Source organism: Amblyomma mixtum, chromosome 2 (genome assembly GCF_055824585.1).
Source record: "Amblyomma mixtum isolate Tamu chromosome 2, ASM5582458v1, whole genome shotgun sequence".
Lineage (NCBI taxonomy): Eukaryota > Metazoa > Arthropoda > Arachnida > Ixodida > Ixodidae > Amblyomma > Amblyomma mixtum.
This window is the reverse complement of record NC_143013.1, coordinates 179041863-179049421: the sequence shown is the minus strand read 5'-3', so window position 1 is coordinate 179049421 and position 7559 is coordinate 179041863. Positions and strand designations below refer to the sequence as shown.

Genomic DNA, 7559 nt, shown 5'->3' with positions numbered 1-7559 from the left:
TCAGAGCCTGCAGAAAACGGTCACATCTCCAGCTCTACCTGCAGTGCCTCGGTGACATGCCGGCGCTTCTTGCTTTGGAAGAGCCCGGCAATGATGCTAAATTCTCTGGGTATAGCTCGTTTCAGTGGGGCCCCTCCACCTGCATCCTGGTGCATAAAGCATTCACCGCGATTCAGGTCGATCCTGATCTGGAGACTGAGCAGGAATACAGAATGCTGAGGGTTCTGCCTCTCAGGCGTCGCGACCCGTCAATACACGTACTTAATGTGTATTGCCCCCCGCATAAGCCGTGTGTTGCTTTCAGCGAAATTTTCTCTCGTGCTCTCAAATTGGCTGACAATGAACCCCTGGTGATCATTGGGGATTGCAACGCACCCAGTCTACACTGGGGCTATCACTTCGAGAAAGCCAGGGGACGCAATCTGGCGGAGCTCATCTCCACCCTTCGTCTTACGTTGCTCACGGATCCGTCTTGCCCCACACGTGTGGGCAAATCGGTCACCCGTGACACGTGTCCTGACTTATCTCTGGTTAGGAACACTACAAACGCCACATGGGAGAACCTGGGTGATACCCTGGACAGCGACCACTGCCTTCTCCGCATCACGCTTTTGGCGAAGGCAGCCCGTAAAAAATGGGGACAGGCGAAAATAACCAATTGGCAGCAATTTCGAACTCGGGACATCCATCCCGTACTATTCTCCGAGGGCTATGCGGAGTGGGCAACACAGGCCACCAACATATAGAAACAACACACGCAAACACTTCACACCACCGACGAGATCCCCGCAGTGGACAATCACCTCCTGCATCTGTGGGAGGTGCGCCGGAGCTTAACAAAACGATGGAAGAAATACAAGACGAATCGCAAGCTTAGAGCTCGCATTGCACAACTTACGGAGCAGGCTGCGGCATATGCCGCCCAGCTCACAGACACCAATTGGATAGAACGGTGCACCTCGGCAGCGCGTCAGATGAGCTAGAAGGGGTGTTGGCGTCTCTTACGCAGCCTCATCGACCCTTCTCAAACGAAAGGGGAGACGCAAAAACAGCTCCGGCGGGCTGTGCACGGGTACCAATGTACGACGGCCCAACTTGCGGACACTTTGTGCGACAGGTATCTCTGCTGCACAAATTGCCCGGTTGGGCCCGAGTACACGTACTCCGGCAAGCTGAATCAGGATTTAGACGCCCTTTTTGAGTTGCATGACCTTAAGGCGGCCCTGGCTAAAATGCGTCGAGGTGGGCACCGGGTCGGCATCGCATAACAGTGAAACTGTTGGCGAACCTCTCCGACTCTGCATAGCTCCATTTGCTACAATGCATAAATCAGATCTGAGATGGGTGTCCACTCCCACTCGAATGGAAAACATCGCTTATAACGTTCATCCCCAAAGCAGGTAAAGCCGTGACTACGGACAACTTGAGACCCATCTCATTGACCTCGTGTGTGTGAAAACTCATGGAGACGATGGTTCGGGATCGCCTCTCTCCATACATGGAGGGTAACGGCCTCTTTGCAGACATTATGTTCGGGTTCCGCCCGCACATGTCTGCACAGGATGTCCTACTCCAACTACACAGGGACATAATACGACCCACAGCCATGCAACTAAACGACAAGGCCATTCTCGCCCTCGATCTTAAGGGGGCGTTTGGCAATGTTAAACATGGCACCATACTCTCTAACTTGAACACCACTAACTGCGGGGCGAAGGTCTTCGCCTATGTCAGAGACTTCCTCTCTGCGCGTCAGGCACTCTTCCGGATCGAGGACGAGGAATACGGCCCGTACTCTAGGGTACACGAGGTACACCACAGGGGGCGGTGTTATCACCGCTCCTTTTCAACATCGCCATGATGCACCTGCCCGGCCGACTGGCTCAGGCGGAGGGCATAAAACACGCACTCTACGCAGACGATATTACAATCTGGAACACCGGGGGGAGCCTTGGGGAGATGGAGGACCGCCTTCAGCAGGCCGTCTCCATAGTCGATGCATATACTGCCGACTGCGGGCTCCAATGTGCTCCCGCCGAATCAGAGCTTCTACACGTCCGGACAAACCACAAGGACAACACGTCTCTACACATATCTCTGTCGGGTGGTCCCATCAGAGAAGCGGCAGAGCTCCGGATCCTGGGTCTGTTCATCAATAACAAACTTAAGCCGGACTCTACTATAGCGAAACTCAAGAGCTTAGGTGAACAGGTACGGCGCATTATCCACCGTGTTTCCAACAAGCGGGGTGGTCTGCGGGGCAGGGACGCGCTACGGCTCGCCCATGCCTTCATGACCAGCCGGATCCTCTACGCCGTGCCGTACCTACGCACCACCAAATAACAAGACGAGCGCATTGACGCCATCATCAGGAAGGCAACAAAGCGAGCACTGGACCTCCCGGTAGCTACCTCCAACGCCAAACTGAAGGCGTTGGGAGTGGTAAACTCCTATCAGGAGTTGCGGGAGGCCCACCTCGTGAACCAATATACGCGGCTATCGCAGACGGTTCCTGGGCGCCGCCTGCTAAACCGCTTACACGTCCAACACACATGCATACCAGAGGGGACGGAGAACAACCCGGTGCTGTGGCGCCACATGCTCTTGGTCGCTCCGCTCCCGCGAAACATGGACATGACTTCACATGAAGGCAGACGACCAGTGCGGGTTTGCCCGCTTGAGAGGCAGTATGGATATAAAGAGGGCGTCTACTACGTGGACATCACAGGGCCGTCGCCTACGGGATTCTTCACGGCTGCCCTATTCCACCGGGGAATTAATGTCGATGGGCTATCTTTTCGGGCCCCAAATTCAACACGAGCGGAGGAAGTCGCAATAGCTCTCGCTGCCGCCGATCCAAAATCGACAACAGTTATCACTGACTCTCGCCGGGCCTGTGAACATTATCTTGGAGGCGAAATATCCCCTCTTGCCTCCCAAATTTTAAGACGAGCTCCTGCCGATCCAACTCGCACAAACGTGATCTGGGCTCCTGGCCACCAGGGTCTACGAGGCAATGAGGCCGCTGATGCGGCCGCCCGAGCGCTCGCACACCGGGCTCCTCATCCTAGCTCTCCTGGCTCAGAAGCTCATAAACCGCTTCTGCGGTCCCGTGAAATCCTAATTCATTATTGCGACAGCCACCGTCTCTACCCAGTACCTGCAAAGGGGCTCAGTAAGGCGGAGCAGCGAGCTCTGCGGCGCCAGCAGACAGGAACTCTTCTCTGTTCTGCCATAGCAAAACACTCCAATCCGAACACAGATGGGCGCAGCTCGCACTGTGGAGAGATCTGCGATATCTTTCACACGGTGTGGTCATATACTCAGAATCCTCACCTTCCCCCTTCCCCCACCCCCACCCGAGAGGCATGGGAGACTGCCTTCTTCAACTGCTCCACACTGGAGTCTCAAAGGGCTCTAGTAAACAGGGCGCGAGACGGGGCCTCGTCGTGCGGTGTCCCGGACTAAGGTGGGCCTCCCGCAGCTCCTGAACCAATACACGCGGCTCACGCAGACGGCTCCTGGGCGCCGCCTGCTAAACCGCTTACACATCCAACACGACTGCACTCCAGAGGAGGCGGAGCGTATCCAGGTACTATGGCGCCATATGCTCTGGGTCTCCCCGCTCCCCCGTAACGTGGACACTGACATGCATGAAAACAGACGACAAGCGCGGGCTCGGGCTCTTGAGAGACAACACGGCTCCCGACCCGGTTTATATTATGTAGACGTAGCAGGGCCATCGCCCACGGTATTTTACTCGGCCGCTGTCGTTCACCAGGAAATGCACGTTGATGGACTCTCCTTTCGAGCCCCGAATTCAATGCGGGCCGAGGAAGTAGCGATAGCGCTTGCTGCCGCCCACGCCAATTCGAGAATAATTATCACGGACTCCCGAAAAGCATGTGAACATTACTTGGCAGGGGAGATCTCCCCCTTAGCTGCTTGTATTCTACGACGGACTGCCACTGATCCAACACCCAAACGAATCATTTGGGCTCCTGGACACCAGGGCTTACGAGGTAATGAGGCCGCTGACGCGGCTGCCCGCGCGCTTACTCACCGGGCTCCTCATCCCAGCTCTTCTGGCTCGGAGACTAACCAGCCGTTGCTGCGATTCAGGGAAATATAAACACATTATAGCGACAACCACCGCCTTTTCCCGGCCCCAGCAAAAGGGCTGAGTAAGACGGAGGAGCGAACTTTAAGGCGCCTGCAGACAGGTACTCTACTCTGTCCTGCCATAGCAAAACACTTCGATCCGAACACAGATGGGCGCTGCCCGCACTGTGGAGAGATCTACGATATCTTTCACATGGCGTGGTCATATACTCAGAATCCTCACCTTCCCCCTTCCCCCACCCCCACCCGAGAGGCATGGGAGACTGCCCTCCTCAACTGCTCCACACTGGAGTCTCAAAGGGCTCTAGTAAAGTGGGCGCGAGACGGGGCCTCGTCGTGCGGTGTCCCGGACTGAGGTGGGCCTCCCGCAGCTCCTGAACCAATACACGCGGCTCACGCAGACGGCTCCTGGGCGCCGCCTGCTAAACCGCTTACACATCCAACACGACTGCACTCCAGAGGAGGCGGAGCGTATCCAGGTACTATGGCGCCATATGCTCTGGGTCTCCCCGCTCCCCCGTAACATGGACACCGACATGCATGAAAACAGACAAGCGCGGGCTCGGGCTCTTGAGAGACAACACGGCTCCCGACCCGGTTTATATTATGTAGACGTAACAGGGCCATCGCCCACGGGATTTTACTGGGCCGCTGTCGTTCACCAGGAAATGCACGTTGATGGACTCTCCTTTCGAGCCCCGAATTCAATGCGGGCCGAGGAAGTAGCGATAGCGCTTGCTGCCGCCCACGCCAATTCGAGAATAATTATCACGGACTCCCGAAAAGCATGTGAACATTACTTGGCAGGAGAGATCTCCCCCCTTAGCTGCTTGTATTCTACGACGGACTGCCACTGATCCAACACCCAAACGAATCATTTGGGCTCCTGGCCACCAGGGCTTACGAGGTAATGAGGCCGCTGACGCGGCTGCCCGCGCGCTTACTCACCGGGCTCCTCATCCCAGCTCTTCTGGCTAGGAGACTAACCAGCCGCTGCTGCGATTCAGGGAAATATTAACACATTATAGCGACAACCACCGCCTTTTGCCGGCCCCTGCAAAAGGGCTGAGTAAGACGGAGGAGCGAACTTTAAGGCGCCTGCAGACAGGTACTATACTCTGTCCTGCAATAATAAAACATTACGATCCTAACACGGATGGGCGATGCCCACACTGTGGGGAGAGAGAGAGAGAGAAAACTTTATTTACAAAGGAATTCGGGGCACGCCCCAGGGTCCCCGCACGACCCCACTGCACTCAAGTGTTTATGTTCCTGAGGTCCATAACACTGGCAGCACGGCCGGTGGCGATGGTCTGCACGGCCGGGTCCTCCGAGTGATGCAGGGTCTCCCAGTCCTCCCAGGTCTTGAGGTTCTCTAGGTCCCGCGGGGGAGGGTCCGCCGGGCAGAGGGAAAGGATGTGGAGGGAAGAAGCGAAGGGTTCTGGGCATAGGGAGCAAGCAGGAGTGGGGAAAGAGGGATGATAGTGGGTTAGGGTAAGGGGCGAGGGGAGAGTATGTGTTTGTAATCTGCGCCAGAGTGTTGCGTGTCTGTTATCTAGGGAGGGGTGGGGCGGGGGGTAGAGCTGGCGAGAGGCTCTGTATGCCTGGGTCAGCTCACTGAATGAGTGCATACGATCCTTCGTGAATCCCGGATCCGAGGCCACCTGAGCCCGGTTTAAAAAACCTCGGGCTAAAAGGTTGGCGGCCTCGTTTCCGGGATTCCCGGAGTGCGCAGGCACCCATATCAGCTCCACTTGGCGGGGCGGGGGTGCATCGGGCGAGTCCAGTATGCCAAAAGCAGGGACATGAACTCGGCCTCGAGCGAAATTTAGAATCGCAGTTTTAGAGTCAGTTAAAATATACCGGGCTTCCGTGCGGGTTATAGCAAGTGCAATGGCGGCTTCCTCTGCAGCCTCTGGGGACGTATCTGGAGGGAGAGGTAGTGTGAGGAGGGTGGATGAAGAGGAGTCCACCGCAGCTGCTGTCGCTTCATCACCCGTGCAGGCAGCGTCCACCCATACGGCGTCCGGCTGGGGGCCGTACGCTCGATGGAGTGCCTTCGCACGGGCTCTGCGGCGCTGCTCATGGTGGGACGGGTGCATATTCCTCGGGAGCGGCCTGATGAGAAGCTCTCGGTGAAGGGATAGTGGGATGGCGAGAAGGGTTGGGTCGTTGGCCGGTATTTTGATTCCCAGGGAGTCCAGGATATACCGACCTGTGGAAGTTTTTGTGAGCCTGATGTATTGGGCCTGTCGGTGGGCCTCCACCAGTTCCCCGATCGTGTTGTGGAGGCCCAGGCCTAGTAATCTGTCTGTGGGTGTGTTGAGGGGAAGATGAAGTGCTACCTTGAATGCCTTGCGAATCAAAGCATCCAAAGCGTTTATGTCATGTTTGGATAGTTGTAAATATGGGGTAGTATACAGTACACGGCTGAGGACAAAGGCATGAATGAGGCGACATAGGTCGCGCTCCTTCATGCCTCTATGATGTCCCGAAACCCTGCGGATGAGGTGCGATATCGCGCCTGCAACCTGCTTGAGTTTATTGAGGGTAGTGGTGTTTTTGCCATCGTTCTGGATGTGCAAGCCCAATACACGGAGGGTGCCAACCTCATGTACCGGGTAACCATTCAATTCAATGGCAATGGGGGAGCGGGGACAGCGGAGGTTCTTAGGCCGGATGAGGAGCAGTTCGGACTTCTCTGGGGAGCAAGACAGTCCGATGGTCCGTGCGTAATTTTGGATGAGGGTGGCTCCTTCCTGTAAGGTGTTCTCTATGTCGCCGTCACTGCCGTGGGTGGTCCACAGGGTGATATCGTCGGCATAAAGAGTGTGCTTGAGGTGGGGAATAGTTGCCAATTTCCGGGCGAGGGGTATGAGGGTTATGTTAAAGAGAAAGGGGGAAAGGACGGACCCTTGAGGGGTGCCGATACTCTGAAGTGTGTAGGAGGTGGAAGACAGAGGGCCGAAGTGTATCTCAGCCGTGCGGTCAGTCAGGAATGCTTGAATGTAGGCATACGTGCGCACACCCACATTCAATGGGGATAGAGCAGTCATGATCGCCTGATGTTCAATGCGATCAAAAGCTTTGGAGAGATCCAAAGCTAAGACTGCCTTGGTGTGACCTGGAAGAAGCGGGTCAAAAAGGTCGTGTGTGAGTTGCAGCATGGCATCCTGTGCGGATAGATGAGGGCGTAATCCCACCATGCTATGCGGGTAGAGATTGTTGTCCGCCATGTGACTTGTGAGTCTCGCTAACACAACATGCTCGAGGAGCTTCCCGAGGCATGAGGTTAGCGAAATCGGGCGAAGGTTTTGAATGGTGAGTGGTTTGTTGGGTTTTGGTATAAATATTACCTTCGCGTGGCGCCAGGACTGCGGGAGGTTACCCTCCCTCCAGCACTGGTTGAAGTATTTCGTAATGTGGGTGATCGATTG

At 55.9% G+C, this 7559-nt stretch overlaps 1 pseudogene; it reads left to right on the top strand.

Moving 5' to 3' along the window:
- Window positions 1–1857: 1857 nt before the first annotated feature.
- LOC149361732 (uncharacterized) lies at window positions 1858–4477 on the top strand (annotated as a pseudogene).
- The last annotated feature ends 3082 nt before the right edge of the window (window positions 4478–7559 follow it).